Source organism: Bombina bombina, chromosome 2 (genome assembly GCF_027579735.1).
Source record: "Bombina bombina isolate aBomBom1 chromosome 2, aBomBom1.pri, whole genome shotgun sequence".
In the NCBI taxonomy this organism is placed as follows: Eukaryota; Metazoa; Chordata; class Amphibia; order Anura; family Bombinatoridae; genus Bombina; species Bombina bombina.
In genome coordinates this window covers 553,816,043-553,836,033 of record NC_069500.1, presented here as the reverse complement: position 1 = coordinate 553,836,033, position 19,991 = coordinate 553,816,043, and positions in this window count along the sequence as shown.

The window sequence follows — 19,991 nt, the reverse complement described above, 5'->3', positions numbered from 1 at the left end:
CGTTTTTGGGCTTGATGGGTTAATCATCCATTTGCAAGTGGGTGCAATGCTGCTTTAGTCCCTTATACACACTGTAAACATTTCGTAGAGTTTACTACTTTTTTTCACTGTTTTGCAGTTTATGTGGTAGTTTTTTTCTCTTAACCCTTTAAGGACACAGCTTTCAGTTTGCTCAATTGTTTTATGATGGAAAAATTCCGTCATATGTCCTTAAGAGGTTAAAGGCACAGTACCTTTTTTATTATTGCTTTTTTCACATTTATTAAAGTGTTTTCCAAGCTTGCTGGTCTCATTACTAGTCTGTTAAACATGTCTGACATAGAGGAAACTCCTTGTTCATTATGTTTAGAAGCCATTGTGGAACCCCCTCTTAGAATGTGTACCAAATGCACTGACCTTTCTATAAGTTATAAAGACCATATTATGGCTTTTAAAGATTTATCACCTAAGGTTTCTGAGACTGACAAAAGGGAGGTTATGCCATCTAGCTCTCCCTACGTGTCAGAACCTATAACTCCCGCTCAAGGGACGCCAAGTACATCTAGCGCGTCCAATGCGTTTACTTTACAAGACATGGTGGCAGTTATGAATCATACCCTCACAGAGGTATTGTCCAAACTGCCAGGGTTACAAAGAAAGCGGGACAGCTCTGGGGCTAGAACAAATACAGAGCTCTCTGACGCTTTAGTAGCTATGTCTGATATACCCTCACAATGTGCAGAAATTGAAGCAGGAAAGCTTCTATCTGTGGGTGACTTCTCTGATTCAGGGAAGGCGTTACTTCAGTCCGACTCTGAAATGACAGCATTTAAATTTAAGCTTGAACACCTCCGTGTGTTGCTCAGGGAGGTTTTAGCGACTCTGGATGACTGTGACACCATTGTAGTCCCAGAGAAATTGTGTAAAATGGACAAATACTTTGCAGTGCCTGTTTACACTGATGTTTTTCTGTTTTTCCAATACCTAAGAGGTTTTCAGAAATTGTTACGAAGGAATGGGATAGACCAGGTGTACCGTTCTCTCCCCCTCCTGCGTTTAAAAAGATGTTTACCATAGATGCCCCTATACGGGACTCGTGGCAGACGGTCCCTAAGGTGGAGGGAGCAGTATCTACCCTAGCTAAGCGTACAACTATCCCCGTCAAGGACAGTTGTGCTTTCCTAGATCCAATGGATAAAAAATTAGAGGGTTTCCTTAAGAAAATCTTTATACAACAAGGTTTTATTCTCCAGCCTCTTGCATGCATTGCCCCAGTCACTGCTGTAGCGGCTTTCTGGTTCGAGTCTCTGGAGGAGGCTCTACAGGTAGAGACCCCGTTGGATGATATCCTTGACAGGCTTAAAGGTCTTAAGTTAGCCAATTCATTTATTTCTGACGCTGTTTTTCATTTAACCAAGCTAACGGCTAAAAATTCAGGTTTTGCCATTCAGGCACGTAGGGCGCTATGGCTTAAATCCTGGTCAGCTGATGTCACTTCAAAGTCTAAACTTCTTAATATCCCCTTCAAAGGGCAGACCCTATTTGGGCCTGGACTGAAGGAGATCATTTCTGATATTATTGGAGGAAAAGACCACGCCCTTCCCCAGGATAGGTCCAACAAGTTAAGGACCAAACAGACTAATTTTCGTTCCTTTCGAAACTTCAAGAGTGGCGCAGCTTCATCTTCCTCTTCTACAAAACAAGAGGGAAATTTTGCCCAGTCCAAGCCAGTCTGGAGACCTAACCAGGATTGGAACAAGGGGAAACAGGCCAAAAAGTCTGCTGCTGCCTCTAAGACAGCATGAAGGAGTAGCCCCCGATCCGGGACCGGATCTAGTGGGGGGCAGACTTTCTCTCTTCGCCCAGGCTTGGACAAGAGATGTCCAGGATCCCTGGGCTCTGGAGATTGTTTCCCAGGGATATCTTGTGGATTTCAAAGCTTCATCTCCAAAGGGGAGATTTCATCTCTCACAATTATCTGCAAACCAGATAAAGAGAGAGGCATTCTTACATTGCGTTCAAGACCTACTAGTTATGGGAGTGATCCACCCAGTTCCAAAGGAGGAACAGGGGCAGGGCTTCTATTCAAATCAGTTTATAGTTCCCAAGAAAGAGGGAACTTTCAGACCAATCTTGGATCTCAAGATCCTAAACAAATTTCTCAGGGTCCCATCCTTCAAGATGGAGTCTATTCGAACCATCCTACCTATGATCCAGGAGGGTCAATATATGACTACCGTGGATTTAAAGGATGCTTATCTACATATTCCGATACACAGGGATCATCATCAGTTTCTCAGGTTCGCCTTCCTAGACAGGCATTACCAGTTTGTGGCTCTTCCCTTCGGGTTAGCCACGGCACCAAGAATCTTTATGAAGGTTCTAGGGTCCCTTCTGGCGGTTCTAAGACCGTGGGGTATAGCAGTAGCCCCTTACCTAGACGACATCCTGATACAGGCGTCAACTTTTCATATCGCCAGGTCCCATACGGACATTGTTCTGGCATTCTTAAGGTCTCACGGGTGGAAGGTGAACGAAGGAAAGAGTTCTCTCTCACCTCTCACAAGAGAGTTTGCTTCCTAGGAACTCTGATAGATTGTCAGATAAATCTTCATTTCTACTGAGAGGTCAGGTTGTCAAAACTTCTAACTTCCTGCCGTGCTCTTTATTCCATTTCTCATCCGTCAGTGGCTCAGTGTATGGAGGTAATCAGATTAATGGTAGCGGCAATGGACATAGTTCCGTTTGCCCGCCTACATCTCAGACCACTGCAACTTTGCATGCTCAATCAGTGGAATGGGGATTACACAGATTTGTCCCCTCTACTAAATCTGGATCAAGAGACCAGGGATTCTCTTCTCTGGTGGCTATCTCGGGTCCATCTGTCCAAGGGAATGAGTTTCCGCAGGCCAGATTGGACTATAGTAACAACAAATGCCAGCCTTCTGGGCTGGGGTGCAGTCTGGAACTCCCTGAAGGCTTAGGTTCATGGACTCAGGAGGAGGCCCTCCTTCCGATAAACATTCTGGAACTAAGAGCGATATTCAATGCTCTTCAGGTTTGGCCTCAGCTAGCTGCGGTCAGGTTCATCAGATTTCAGTCGGACAACATCACGACTGTAGCCTATATCAACCATCAAGGGGGGAACAAGGAGCCCCCTGGCAATATTGTAGGTTTCAAAGATAATTCTATGGGCAGAGGTTCACTCTTGCCATCTCTCAGCTATCCATATCCCAGGAGTAGAGAACTGGGAGGCGGATTTTCTAAGTCGGCAGACTTTTCACTCGGGGGAGTGGGAGCTCCATCCGGAGGTATTTGCCCAGTTGATCCAACTTTGGGGCAAACCAGAACTGGATCTCATGGCGTCTCGTCAGAACGCCAAGCTTCCTTGTTACAGGTCCAGGTCCAGGGATCCCAAGGCAGGGCTGATAGATGCTCTAGCAGCGCCCTGGTCCTTCAGCCTGGCTTATGCGTTTCCACCGTTTCCTCTGCTCCCTCGTCTGATTGCCAAGATCAAGCAGGAGAGAGCTTCGGTGATCTTGATAGCCCCTGTGTGGCCGCGCAGGACTTGGTATGCAGATCTGGTGGACATGTCATCCTTTCCACCATGGACTCTGCCGCTAAGGCAGGACCTTCTACTTCAAGGTTCCTTCAAACATCCAAATCTAATTTCTCTACGTCTGACTGCTTGGAGTTTAAACGCTTGATTCTATCAAAGCGTGTTTTTTCCGAATCAGTCATTGATACCTTAATTCAGGCTTAATACAGGCTCGAAAGCCTGTCACCAGGAAAATCTATCATAAGATATGGTGTAAATATCTTCATTGGTGTGAATCCAAGGGTTACTCATGGAGTAAGGTCAGGATTCCTAGGATATTATCTTTTCTCCAAGAAGGATTGGAGAAGGGATTGTCAGCTAGTTCCTTAAAGGGACAGATTTCTGCTCTGTCTATTCTTTTACACAAACGTCTGGCTGAGGTTCCAGACGTTCAGGCGTTTTGTCAGGCTTTAGTTAGAATCAAGCCTGTGTTTAAACCTGTTGCTCCGCGCCATGGAATTTAAATTTAGTTCTTAAAGTGGTTCCGTTTGAACCTTTGCATACCATAGATATTAAGGTTCTAGTGGCCAGCAGCCTCCTGAAAGAATTACAGCTCATTCTACTAGAGCAGTAGCTTCCACATGGGCTTTTAAACATGAGGCCTCTGTTGAACAGATTTGTAAGGCAGCGACTTGGTCTTCGCTTCATACCTTTTCTAAATTCTATAAATTTGATACTTTTGCTTCTTCAGAGGCTATTTTTGGGAGAAAGGTCTTACAGGCAGTGGTGCCTTCCGTTTAAGTTTTCTGCCTTGTCCCTCCCTTCATCCGTGTCCTAAAGCTTTGGTATTGGTATCCCACAAGTAATGGATGAACCTGTGGACTGGATACACCTTACAAGAGAAAACAAAATTTATGCTTACCTGATAAATTTCTTTCTCTTGTGGTGTATCCAGTCCACGGCCCGCCCTGTCACTTTAAGGCAGGTGTTTTTTATTTTTAACTACAGTCACCACTGCACCCTATAGTTTCTCCTTTTTCTTGGAATGGAAGGATGTGCTGATTAGTGTTTGCAGCTGTCAGTTTAGGAGAACGAAAGGTGTGTGGGAGACTATCTTTAAATGGGGGAATGAACCTGGGGTGGGAGGGTAACTATCTTCCTTTAACTACCTGATAAAGAGGGCAGTGTCAGCTGAAATGTGGGTCTGTGCATGTTCTTTAAAGACTTGTTGTAAGTATACTTTATAATTCAGCTGATGCAGAGGGCATTTGTTTATTTTATTTTTTGTTTCTTTTTCTATCTTTATGGAGGCAGAGCTTTGCTCCATATTGTATTTTAAAACTATATTATGTATGTATTATGTTATGTATAAACAAATAGAATAATCTGCAATAGCTAAAATGTCAAGAAATGCTAAAGTAATTTAAAGAGACACTAAAGTAAAAATTAAGAGATGCTAAAGTGATTTAAAGGGACAATAGGGTCAAGGTTGAACTTTTATGATTTAGATGAAACATGCAGTTTTTTTACATGGAAACTTTCTGCTGCACCAGCTATTACTGAGCATGTGTATAGATATACTAGTATGAGATTGGCCGATTGCTTTCACATGATACAGGGGGCCGTCGAATGAGAGAAAAAAAAAAATTCTGAAAAATCTACCACTTATTTGAATTTCAGAGTAAGTGATATTTTATTGTCTTTTAATAATGCACTTGTTACTTGCAATTATACTGTATTTAATGGTCCTTTAATTTAACTTAAGGATCAAGAATGTATAATATAGAGCAAAATAAGTTTAACTGGATAATAAGGGTAAATGTTAAAAATCTGTATGAAGTGATAGCTTTCATTTAATTTATGGGAATACATGTGAGCAAAGCACAGCTCCCCAACCTGTAAGACTTGCATCTGTTGAGATTATAGTCCAGGTCGGAAGAACAAAGAAGCCCCCTGAACTAAACGATGGTGATCTGTCCACCACGTCAGAGAGTGTCGTATAATCGGTTTAAAGATATTAATTGAGATATCTTTGTGTAATCCCTGCACCATTGGTTCAGCATACAGAGCTGAAGAGGTCGCATGTGAAAACGAGCAAAGGAGATCGCATCCGATGCAGCAGTCATAAGACCTAAAATTTCCATGCATAAGGCTACCAAAGGGAATGAATGTGACTGAAGGTTTTGTCAAGCTGATATCAATGTTAGACTTCTCTTGTCTGACAAAGACAGAGTCATAGACACTGAATCTATCTGGAAACCTAAAAAGGTTACCCTTGTCTGAGGAATCAATGAACTTTTTGGTAAATTGATCCTCCAACCATGATCTTGAAGAAACAACACAAGTCGATTCGTATGAGATTCTGCGAAAATGTGAAGACTGAGCAAGTACCAAGATATCGTCCAAAATAAGGAAATACCAATACCCTGTTCTCTGATTACAGACAGAAGGGCACCGAGAACCTTTGAAAAAATTCTTGGAGCTGATGCTAGGCCAAATGGTAGGGCCACAAAACTGGTAATGCTTGTCTAAAAAGAGAATCTCAGAAACTAAAAGTGATCTGGATGAATCGGAATATGCAGATATGCATCCTGTAAATCTATTGTAGACATATAATGCCCTTGCTAAACAAAAGGCAGGATAGTCCTACAGTTACCATTTTGAATGTTGGTATCCTAACATAACGATTCAATATTGATAGATCCGGAACTGGTCTGAAGGAATTGACCTTCTTTGGTACAATGAAGAGATAGAATAAAACCCCAGCCGCTGTTCCAGAACTGGAACTGGCATAATTACTCCAGCCAACTCTAGATCTGAAACACATTTCAGAAATGCTGAGCCTTTGCTGGGTTTACTGGGACACGGGAAAGAAAAAAATCTCTTTGCAGGAGGCCTTAACTTGAAGCCAATTCTGTACCTTTCTGAAACAATGTTCTGAAACCAGAGATTGTGAACGGAATTGATCCAAATTTCTTTGAAGAAAACGTAATCTGCCCCATACCAGCTGAGCTGGAATGAGGGCCGCATCTTCATGGGTACTTAGGAGCTGGCTTTGGGTTTCTATAAGGCTTGGATATATTCCAAACTGGAAATGGTTTCCAAACTGATACCGCTCCTGAGGATGAAGGATCAGGCTTTTGTTCCTTGTTGTGAGGAAAGGAACGAAAAACGATTATTAGACCTAAATTTACCTTAGATTTTTAATCCTTTGGTAAAAAAGTTCCCTTCCCTCCAGTAACAGTTGAGATAATAGAATCCAACTGAGAACCGAATAATTTATTACCCTGGAAAGAAAGGGATAGCAAAGTAGACTTAGAAGACATATCAGCATTCCAAGTTTTAAGCCATAAAGCTCTTCTAGCTAAAATAGCTAGAGACATATACCTGACATCAACTCTAATGATATCAAAGATGGTATCACAAATAAAATTATTAGCATGTCATAGAATAATAATAATGCTATAAAATTATGATCTGTTACTTGTTGCGCTAAAGCTTCTAACCAAAAAGTTGAAGCTGCAGCAACATCCGCTAAAAATATAGCAGTAGTAGAGACAGCCCCATTAACCTTAGGGATTTTGTCCCAAAAACTCTAATCTGTCAGATGGCACAGAATATAATTGCTTAAAACGTTTTAGAAGGAGTAAATGAATTACCCAAATTATTCCATTCCCTGGAAATTACTTCAGAAATAGCATCAGGGAGAGAAAACACTTCTGGAATAGCTACAGGAGATTTAAAAACCTTATTTAAACGTTTAGATTTAGTATCAAGAGGACCAGAATCCTCTATTTCTAATGCAATTAATACTTCTTTAAGTAAAGAACGAATAAATTCCATCTTGAACAAATACGAAGATTTATCAGCATCAACCTCTGAGACAGAAACCTCTGAACCAGAAGAACCATTATCAGTATTAGAATGATGATGTTCATTTAAAAATTCATCTGAAAAAAGAGAAGTTTTAAAAGACTTATGTATACTAGAAGGAGAAATAACAGACATAGCCTTCTTAATGGATTTAAAAATAAAATCTCTTATGTTATCAGGAACACTCTGAGAATTAGATGTTGACGGAACAGCAACAGGTAATGTAACAGTACTAAAGGAAATTTTATCTGCATTAACAAGTTTGTCATGACATGCAATACAAACAACAACTGGAGAAACAGATACCAAAAGTTTATAGCAGATACACTTAGCTTGGTAGCTCCAGCACCGGGCAGCGATTTTCCTGAAGTATCTTCTGACTCAGTTGCAACGTGGAACATCTTGCAATATGTAATAGAAAAAAACAACATATAAAGCAAAATTGATCAAATTCCTTAAATGACAGTTTGAGGAATGGGTAAAAAAATGCCAGTGAACAAGCTTCTAGCAGCCAGAAGCAAAAAATAATGAGACTTAAATAATGTGGAGACAAAAATGACGCCCATATTTTTTAGCGCCAAATAAGACGCCCACATTATTTGGCGCCTAAATGCTTTTGGCGCCAAAAATGACGCCACATCCGGAACGCCGACACTTTTGACGCAAAAAACGTCAAAAAATGACGCAACTTCCGGCGACACGTATGACGCCGGAAACTGAAAAAAAAAATTTGCGCCAAAAAAGTCTGCGCCAAGAATGACGCAATAAAATGAAGCATTTTCAGCCCCCGCGAGCCTAACAGCCCACAGGGAAAAAGTCAAATTTTTTAAGGTAAGAAAAAATGATTGATTCAAATGCATTATCCCAAATATGAAACTGACTGTCTGAAAATAAGGAATGTTGAACATCCTGAGTCAAGGCAAATAAATGTTTGAATACATATATTTAGAACTTTATAAAAAAGTGCCTAACCATAGCTTAGAGTGTCACAGAAAATAAGCTTACTTACTTACCCCAGGACACTCATCTACATGTTGTAGAAAGCCAAACCAGTACTGAAACGAAAATCATCAGAGGTAATGGTATATATATATATATAAGAGTATATCGTTGATCTGAAAAGGGAGGTAAGAGATGAATCTCTACGACCGATAACAGAAAACCTATGAAATAGACCCCGTAGAAGAAGATCATTGCATTCAAATAGGCAATACTCTCCTCACATCCCTCTGACATTCACTGCACGCTGAGAGGAAAACCGGGCTCCAACCTGCTGCGGAGCGCATATCAACGTAGAATCTAGCACAAACTTACTTCACCACCTCCATAGGAGGCAAAGTTTGTAAAACTGATTTGTGGGTGTGGTGAGGGGTGTATTTATAGGCATTTTAAGGTTTGGGAAACTTTGCCCCTCCTGGTAGGAATGTATATCCCATACGTCACTAGCTCATGGACTCTTGCTAATTACATGAAAGAAATGTTCTCCCCTTTAATTTGTTCCCAATGATCCACTTTACCTGCTGGGGTGTATTAATTTTTTACAAGTATTTCCATTACCCTTATATTGGCACTTGAAATAGTTTATTTAGCCTATGGTATCCCTACGCATCCAGAAAGTTTTTGGCCTCAAGGCCAAGCTCCCACTCCCAGTGGGATATAGAAGAGTTAATGGAATAAAATCTTAATTTTCCATCTCCAAGTATTGGTGATCAGATTATGGACATATATAAGATCAAGAAGAATGTATATGTACACGATGTAATAAAGTAATAAGATCTGATTATACCTACAAGCTCAACCCATTTTATTAGGTTGTGGCTTCAAAACACAAAATCAGCTAATTCAAATACACAGATAAATCTTAAAAAGCAAATCTCATACATTTTATTACTCTGCAGCTGGTAAAAACCGTAACCAGAAATACATTAAGGGAAAAAACATTTTTTACAGTATACTGTACATTTAAGGTAGTTGAAATCATAACTCATCTGTTCAACCAGAATAGCCATAGCCCGCACTGATATAAAGCCAGAAATCTGAAAGAGACATGTTACTGTTACCACTACAATTTCTTGTTGGATTCTGATAAAGCCACAGATCTGGAAAGGAAATGTTACTGTTCCAGCACAACAAATACATGTGTGTCATTCAGACACAAAGAGGGGATATGTAATAAGCATCATTTCATAATTTACAATTTCTTGTTGGATTCTGATAAAGCCACAGATCTGGAAAGGAAATGTTACTGTTCCAGCACAACAAATACATGTGTGTCATTCAGACACAAAGAGGGGATATGTAATAAGCATCATTTCATAATTTACAATTTCTTGTTGGATTCACCCTGAATCTCTAAACCAGTTTTAGAACAAGTAAGAATAGATATCATCTCCCTGGAAGTTTGTACTAACAATACCGTAGTAGGTGAGACTGGCGTACAACAGATTGCATCTCTCTGATCCGAGCTTCAAAGGATTTGGACAGTAAAAGCCAGGGGCCTGACAACAAGTTTATGTTCTACCATAACAACTTCATATCATTCCTGGAACTTCAAAGGACGTATACAGCCTATCCCTGTATCAAAGGGTCATAAACAGCATTCTCCAACCTGAAGTCCTGTCAAATGTCATTTCTTGGACAATGGTGACACCTACAGGTAGATGGCTACTTTTTCTGTGATTTATCAAATGGATATAAATTAAAGAGACAGTTCACCCAAATTTTTTTTTATTTTTAATTGAAAGTACTTTATTATTTAAGTCTGACAGTCAGAAAGAATAAATAAATACAAGTGTTTACCTTTAAAAAGATATATATATATATATATTTTTTTACTAAAATGAATTTCAAGAGGCTTGTCTGTACCCTTTCTTGCCTTTTTAATACGTATGTTTAGCCCTTTAGCTTCGCTGTTGTGACCCGCCCTCAAAATGATGTCACCCAGAAGTGTGAACACAGACGAGCATTGAATAAAAGCGCGTCCGTGTTCTCTATTGCATATTTTATTTGCTAGTGCCCGTAATTGTTGAGCGGTCTCAGAAGGCACTCTCCTGCATCTTCATACTGAAGGTAAGACGATCTATCATAGATCCTTATATGATCCTTGTTAGCAATGGTATTGAAACGGCCAGCAGTGTATAGTGAATTGCGGGTAGAAGTGTATTGTGTATTACGACCAGAGATGTATATTGTTTATTACAGCCAGCAGGTTATCTCCCATAGCCCTCATGTAACGCTACTAAGTCCCAACGTAGAGAGATGTTGCTTATACATGGAGTAGTTTTTATTGTAAATATGTAAATATATATATATCAATCAGAAAACGAGCAATAAAACAAACCCTTACACGATCCCTGTTCGTGATGTGAAAGATACGGTCAGCAGTTTATTGAGAATTTCAGACACAGCTTGCAAGTTATTTGATCTCTCATAGCCCTCACATAATGCATATAGCCCTCCGAGATGAATTCCGGAGCAGCATAAACAAACAATTACTGAAGATAATTTTTTTTTTTTTTTTGCAGCCCTTGGAAACTCTGTTCACATAATAAGAACACTTTTCTCTCTGTGCGTTATGCTGCACTGATATGTTACATTGCACAGCCACTATGATAGATGAGACAGATCAGGGTCCTGTAACACTTTACTAAGCCCCTTTGCAGATGGCTATATGGGCAACATGTAAGCTCTCAAGGCAGAAGGAGGCTTTGCTGTCACCTACACACACAAATAGACACACACAGATACATACATAAACACACACAGATACATACATAAACACACACAGATACATACATAAACACACACAGATACATACATAAACACACACAGATACATACATAAACACACACAGATACATACATAAACACACACAGATACATACATAAACACACACAGATACATACATAAACACACACAGATACATACATAAACACACACAGATACATACATAAACACACACAGATACATACATAAACACACACAGATACATACATAAACACACACAGATACATACATAAACACACACAGATACATACATAAACACACACAGATACATACATAAACACACACAGATACATACATAAACACACACAGATACATACATAAACACACACAGATACATACATAAACACACACAGATACATACATAAACACACACAGATACATACATAAACACACACAGATACATACATAAACACACACAGATACATACATAAACACACACAGATACATACATAAACACACACAGATACATACATAAACACACACAGATACATACATAAACACACACAGATACATACATAAACACACACAGATACATACATAAACACACACAGATACATACATAAACACACACAGATACATACATAAACACACACAGATACATACATAAACACACACAAATAGATACATAAACACACACAGATACATACATAAACACACACAGATACATACATAAACACACACAGATACATACATAAACACACACAGATACATACATAAACACACACAGATACATACATAAACACACACAGATACATACATAAACACACACAGATACATACATAAACACACACAGATAGATACATAAACACACACAAATAGATACATAAACACACACAAATAGACACATACACGCACACAAATAGACACATACACGCACACAAATAGACACATACACGCACACAAATAGACACATACACGCACACAAATAGACACATACACGCACACAAATAGACACATACACGCACACAAATAGACACATACACGCACACAAATAGATACATACACGCACACAAATAGATACATACACGCACACAAATAGATACATAAACACACACAAATAGATACATAAACACACACAAATAGATACACACACAAATAGATACACACACAAATAGATACATACACGCACACAGATACGTAAACACACAGAAATAGACACATAAACACACACAAATAGATACATAAACACACACAGATACATAAACACACAAATAGACACACACAAATAGATACATAAACACACACAAATAGACACAAACACACACAAATAGATAAACACACACAGATACATAAACACACACAAATAGACACAAACACTCACAAATAGATACATACACGCACACAAATATATACATAAACACACAAATAGACACACACACAAATAGACACACACACAAATAGACACATACACAAATAGACACATAAACACACAGATACATAAACACACACAGATACATAAACACACACAAATAGACACAAACACACACAGATACATACACGCACACAAATAGACACAAACACACACAAATAGACACACACACACAGATACATAAACACACACAAATAGACACAAACACTCACAAATAGATACATACACGCACACAAATAGACACAAACACACACAAATAGATACATACACGCACACAAATAGACACAAACACACACAAATAGATACATACACGCACACAAAAAGACACAAACACACACAAATAGATACATACACGCACACAAATAGATACATAAACACACAAATAGATACATACACACACAAATAGATACAAACACACACAAATAGATACAAACACACACAAATAGATACATACACGCACACAAACACACACAAATAGATACAAACAAACACACACAAATAGATACATACACGCACACAAATACAGGGAGTGCAGAATTATTAGGCAAATTAGTATTTTGACCACATCATCCTCTTTATGCATGTTGTCTTACTCCAAGCTGTATAGGCTCGAAAGCCTACTACCAATTAAGCATATTAGGTGATGTGCATCTCTGTAATGAGAAGGGGTGTGGTCTAATGACATCAACACCCTATATCAGGTGTGCATAATTATTAGGCAACTTCCTTTCCTTTGGCAAAATGGGTCAAAAGAAGGACTTGACAGGCTCAGAAAAGTCAAAAATAGTGAGATATCTTGCAGAGGGATGCAGCACTCTTAAAATTGCAAAGCTTCTGAAGCGTGATCATCGAACAATCAAGCGTTTCATTCAAAATAGTCAACAGGGTCGCAAGAAGCGTGTGGAAAAACCAAGGCGCAAAATAACTGCCCATGAACTGAGAAAAGTCAAGCGTGCAGCTGCCAAGATGCCACTTGCCACCAGTTTGGCCATATTTCAGAGCTGCAACATCACTGGAGTGCCCAACAGCACAAGGTGTGCAATACTCAGACACATGGCCAAGGTAAGAAAGGCTGAAAGACGACCACCACTGAACAAGACACACAAGCTGAAACTTCAAGACTGGGCCAAGAAATATCTCAAGACTGATTTTTCTAAGGTTTTATGGACTGATGAAATGAGAGTGAGTCTTGATGGGCCAGATGGATGGGCCCGTGGCTGGATTGGTAAAGGGCAGAGAGCTCCAGTCCGACTCAGACGCCAGCAAGGTGGAGGTGGAGTACTGGTTTGGGCTGGTATTATCAAAGATGAGCTTGTGGGGCCTTTTCGGGTTGAGGATGGAGTCAAGCTCAACTCCCAGTCCTACTGCCAGTTTCTGGAAGACACCTTCTTCAAGCAGTGGTACAGGAAGAAGTCTGCATCCTTCAAGAAAAACATGATTTTCATGCAGGACAATGCTCCATCACACGCGTCCAAGTACTCCACAGCGTGGCTGGCAAGAAAGGTTATAAAAGAAGAAAATCTAATGACATGGCCTCCTTGTTCACCTGATCTGAACCCCATTGAGAACCTGTGGTCCATCATCAAATGTGAGATTTACAAGGAGGGAAAACAGTACACCTCTCTGAACAGTGTCTGGGAGGCTGTGGTTGCTGCTGCACGCAATGCTGATGGTGAACAGATCAAAACACTGACAGAATCCATGGATGGCAGGCTTTTGAGTGTCCTTGCAAAGAAAGGTGGCTATATTGGTCACTGATTTGTTTTTGTTTTGTTTTTGAATGTCAGAAATGTATATTTGTGAATGTTGAGATGTTATATTGGTTTCACTGGTAAAAATAAATAATTGAAATGGGTATATATTTGTTTTTTGTTAAGTTGCCTAATAATTATGCACAGTAATAGTCACCTGCACACACAGATATAGCTATAACTAAAAACAAACTAAAAACTACTTCCAAAACTATTCAGCTTTGATATTAATGAGTTTTTTGGGTTCATTGAGAACATGGTTGTTCAATAATAAAATTAATCCTCAAAAATACAACTTGCCTAATAATTCTGCACTCCCTGTAGATACATACACGCACACAAATAGACACATACACGCACACAAATAGACACATACACGCACACAAATAGACACATACACGCACACAAATAGACACAAACACACACAAATAGACACATACACACACACAAATAGGCACATACACGCACACAAATAGACACATACACGCACACAGATACATACACGCAAATGGATAAACACACACAAATAGACACATAAACACACACAAATAGACACAAACACACACAAATAGACACAAACACACACAAATAGACACAAACACACACAAATAGACACAAATAGACACACACAAATAGACACATAAACACACACAAATAGATACATAAACACACACAAAACACACGCACTATATTATGAATAATTTGCCCTAAAAATTCGAAATGTTGCCAATATTCTCTAAATATAGTTATAATGCCATACGTAGCTATGTAATGAAATTGAAATATTTGTCATGCTTACTTATGTTTTATATACTGCACAGTTACAATGTTACCATTCTGCTATTTGCATGGTAATACAAATGATACCCCAATGGCTAATATTCAAAGCCAGATTATTATAGTCCCATCCCTAATAAATAAAATGTGCATTATTGGGCAGGGGGAAATAACAGAATGAGGCCAAATACTGTGAAATAGATACTAATATAATGGTAATTTATTTATTATTTCAATGGCAGTGGATGATAATAGAAGCAGGATAATTGTGGTGACATTACAAATATATACAATGTGCATTACTGGTGCACATTACAGAATCAGGCTTATTATTGTGCTGTGTGTCATAAATGAAATAGAATTTTTAGGCTAATATGTAATGGGAAATTTAGTGTGCATTGTATAATTATTGTTGTCGAGTCTTTTCACCTTTTGTCTATGTCCCTACTGTTTCAATTCACACATTGCTTTCCTATTGTGTAGTATTGAATCAATCAACATTTGACAAGTTTTTTTTATGTCCTGAAGCCCGTAGAAAATGGTCCCACTTCCACTTCAGATCAAAAAAGCAGAAAACACAGCAAGTAGTGAGACGCCACTTAAGCAGCAGCAGAGCCGTCACTACAACATGCGCATCTCACTCCGGATTTACAGGAAGTGAGGAAACAGCGCGAAAAATACTCTGCCGCCTAAAACGAAATCGCCCTTCGTAGCTTGTAAATAAAACTTTAAAGCACGAACTACATCAAGATTGTGTAATAGACATTCCTTCTTAGAGGAAGGATTAGGACATAATGAAGGAACAACAATCTCCTGATTGATATTCTTATTAGATACCAGTTTAGGAAGAAACCCAGGTTTGGTACGTAAAACTACCTTATCTGCATGGAAAATCAGATAAGGGGAATCACACTGTAAAGTAGATAACTCCAAAACTCTTCGAGCCGAGGAGATAGCTACTAAAAACAGAACTTTCCAAGATAAAAGTTTAATATCTATGGAATGCAAAGGTTCAAACGGAACCCCTTGAAGAACTTTAAGAACTAAATTTAAACTCCATGGCGGAGCAACAGGTTTAAACACAGGCTTGAGTCTAACCAAAGCCTGACAAAACGCCTGAACGTCTGGAACCTCAGCCAGACGTTTGTGCAAAAGAATAGACAGAGCAGAAATCTGTCCCTTTAAGGAACTAGCTGACAATCCCTTCTCAAATCCCTCTTGGAGAAAGGATAATATCCTAGGAATCCTGACTTTACTCCATGAGTAACCATTGGATTCACACCAATGAAGATATTTACACCATATCTTATGATAGATTTTCCTGGTGACAAGCTTTCGAGCCTGAATCAAGGTATCAATGACCGACTCGGAGAAACCACGTTTTGATAAAATCAAGCGTTCAATCTCCAAGCAGTCAGACGCAGAGAAATTAGATTTGGATGTTTGAAGGGACCTTGAAGTAGAAGGCCCTGTCTTAGCAGCAGAGTCAATGGTGGAAAGCATGACATGTCCACCAGATCTGCATACCAAGTCCTGCGTGGCCACGCAGGAGCTATCAAGATAACCAAAGCTCTCTCCTGCTTGATCTTGGCAATTAGACGAGGGAGCAGAGGAAACGGTGGAAACACATAAGCCAGGCTGAAGGACCAGAGCGCTGCTAGAGCATCTATCAGCGCTGCCTTGGGATCCCTGGACCTGGACCCGTAACGAGGAAGCTTGGCGTTCTGACGAGACGCCATGAGATCCAGTTCTGGTTTGCCCCATAGTTGAATCAACTGGGCAAATACCTCCGGATGGAGCTCCCACTCCCCCGGATGAAAAGTCGGCCGACTTAGAAAATCCGCCACCCAGTTCTCTACTCCTGGGATATGGATAGCTGAGAGATGGCAAGAGTGAACCTCTGCCCATAGAATTATCTTTGAAACCTCCAACATTGCCAGGGGGCTCCTTGTTCCCCCCTGATGGTTGATATAGGCTACAGTCGTGATGTTGTCCGACTGAAATCTGATGAACCTGACCGCAGCTAGCTGAGGCCAAGCCTGAAGAGCATTGAATATCGCTTGTAATTCCAGAATGTTTATCGGAAGGAGGGCCTCCTCCTGAGTCCACGACCGTGAGCCTTCAGGGAGTTCCAGACTGCACCCCAGAAGGCTGGCATCTGTCGTCACTATAGTCCATTCTGGCCTGCGGAAACTCATTCCTCTGGACAGATGGACCCGAGATAGCCACCAGAGAAGAGAATCCCTGGTCTCTTGATCCAGCTTTAGTAGAGGGGACAAATCTGTGTAATCCCCATTCCACTGATTGAGCATGCAAAGTTGCAGTGGTCTGAGATGTAGACGGGCAAACTGAACTATGTCCATTGCCGCTACCATTAAGCCGATTACTTCCATACACTGAGCCACTGACGGACGAGAAGTGGAATAAAGAGCACGGCAGGAAGTTAGAAGCTTTGACAACCTGACCTCTGTCAGAAAATTTTTCATTTCTACTGAATCTATCAGTGTTCCTAGGAAGGAAACTCTTGGGAGAGGGGAGAGAGAACTCTTTCCTTCGTTCACCTTCCACCCGTGAGACCTCAGGAATGCCAGAACAATGTCCGTATGGGACCTGGCGATTTGAAAAGTCGACGCCTGTATCAGAATGTCGTCTAGGTAAGGGGCTACTGCTATGCCCGGCGGCCTTAGAACCGCCAGAAGGGACCCTAGAACCTCCGTAAAGATTCTTGGTGCCGTGGCTAACCCGAAGGGAAGAGCCACAAACTGGTAATGCCTGTCTAGGAAGGCGAACCTGAGAAACTGATGATGATCTCTGTGTATCGGAATGTGTAGATAAGCATCCTTTAAGTCCACGGTAGTCATATATTGACCCTCCTGGATCATAGGTAGGATGGTTCGAATAGTGTCCATCTTGAAGGATGGGACCCTGAGGAATTTGTTTAGGATCTTGACCTCGTTTTTGGGAACTATAAACAGATTTGAATAGAAGCCCTGCCCCTGTTCCTCCCTTGGAACTGGGTGGATCACTCCCATAACCAGTAGGTCTTGAACGCAACGTAAGAATGCCTCTCTCTTTATCTGGTTTGCAGATAATTGTGAGAGATGAAATCTCCCCTTTGGAGATGAAGCTTTGAAATCCAGAAGATATCCCTGGGATCCTGGACGTCTCTTGCCCAAGCCTGGGCGAAGAGAGAAAGTCTGCCTTCCACTAGATCCGGTCCCGGATCGGGGGCTACTCCTTCATGCTGTCTTAAAGGCAGCAGTAGGCTTTTTGGCCTGCTTCCCCTTGTTCGAAGCCTGGTTGGGTCTCCAGACTGGCTTGGACTGGGCAAAATTTCCCTCTTGTTTTGCAGTAGAGGAAGTAGAAGCTGCGCCACTCTTGAAGTTTCGAAAGGAACGAAAATTAGTCTGTTTGGTCCTTAATTTGTTGGACCTATCCTGGGGAAGGGCGTGGCCTTTTCCTCCAGTAATATCAGAAATGATTTCCTTCAGTCCTGGCCCGAATAGGGTCTGCCCTTTGAAGGGGATGTTGAGAAGTCTAGACTTTGAAGTAACGTCAGCTGACCAGGATTTAAGCCATAGCGCCCTACGCGCCTGAATGGCAAAACCTGAATTCTTAGCCGTTAGCTTGTTTAAATGAAAAACGGCGTCAGAAATAAATGAATTGGCTAACTTAAGAGCTTTAAGCCTGTCTAGGATATCATCCAACGGGGTCTCTACCTGTAGAGCCTCCTCTAGAGACTCGAACCAGAAAGCCGCTGCAGCAGTGACTGGGGCAATGCATGCAAGAGGCTGGAGAATAAAACCTTGTTGTATAAAGATTTTCTTAAGGAAACCCTCCATTGGATCTAGTAAAGCACAACTGTCCTCGACAGGGATAGTTGTACGCTTAGCTAGAGTAGAGACTGCTCCCTCCACCTTAGCGACCGTCTGCCACGAGTCCCGTGTTGCAGCAACTATAGGAAACATCTTTTAAAAGCAGAAGGGGGAGAGAACGGTACACCTGGTCTATCCCATTCCTTAGTAATAATTTCTGAAAACCTCTTAGGGATTGGAAAAATATCAGTGTAAACAGGCACTGCAAAGTATTTGTCCATTTTACACAATTTCTCTGGGACTGCAATGGTGTCACAGTCATCCAGAGTCGCTAAATCCTCCCTGAGCAACAAGTGGAGGTGTTCAAGCTTAAATTTAAAAGCTGTCATTTCAGAGTCCGACTGAAGCAACGCCTTCCCTGAATCAGAAATGTCACCCACAGATAGAAGCTCTCCTGCTTCGGCTTCTGCACATTGTGAGGGTATATCAGACATAGCTACTAAAGCGTCAGAAAGCTCTGTATTTGTTCTAACCCCAGAGCTGTCTCGCTTTCCTTGTAACCCTGGCAGTTTGGACAATACCTCTGTGAGGGTATGATTCATAACTGCCGCCATGTCTTTTTGGACGCGCTAGATGTACTTGGCGCCACTTGAGCAGGAGTTATAGGTTCTGACACGTGGGGAGAGCTAGATGACATAACCTCCCTTTTGTCAGTCTGAGAAACCTCTGGTGATAAATCTTTAAAAGCCATAATATTTTCTTTATAACTTATAGAAAGGTCAGTGCATTTGGTACACATTCTAAGAGGGGGTTCCCACAATGGCTTATAAACATAATGAACAAGGAGTTTCCTCTATGTCAGACATGTTTAACAGACTAGTAATGAGACCAGCAAGCTTGAAAAACACTTTAATAAATGTGAAAAAGCAATTATATAAAAACGGTACTGTGCCTTTAAGAGAAAAAAACTACCACATAAACTGCAAAACAGTGATAAAAAGTAGTAAACTCTACAAAATTTTTACAGTGTGTATAAGGGACTAAAGCAGCATTGCACCCATTTGCAAATGGATGATTAACCCCCTTAGACCCAAAAACGGACT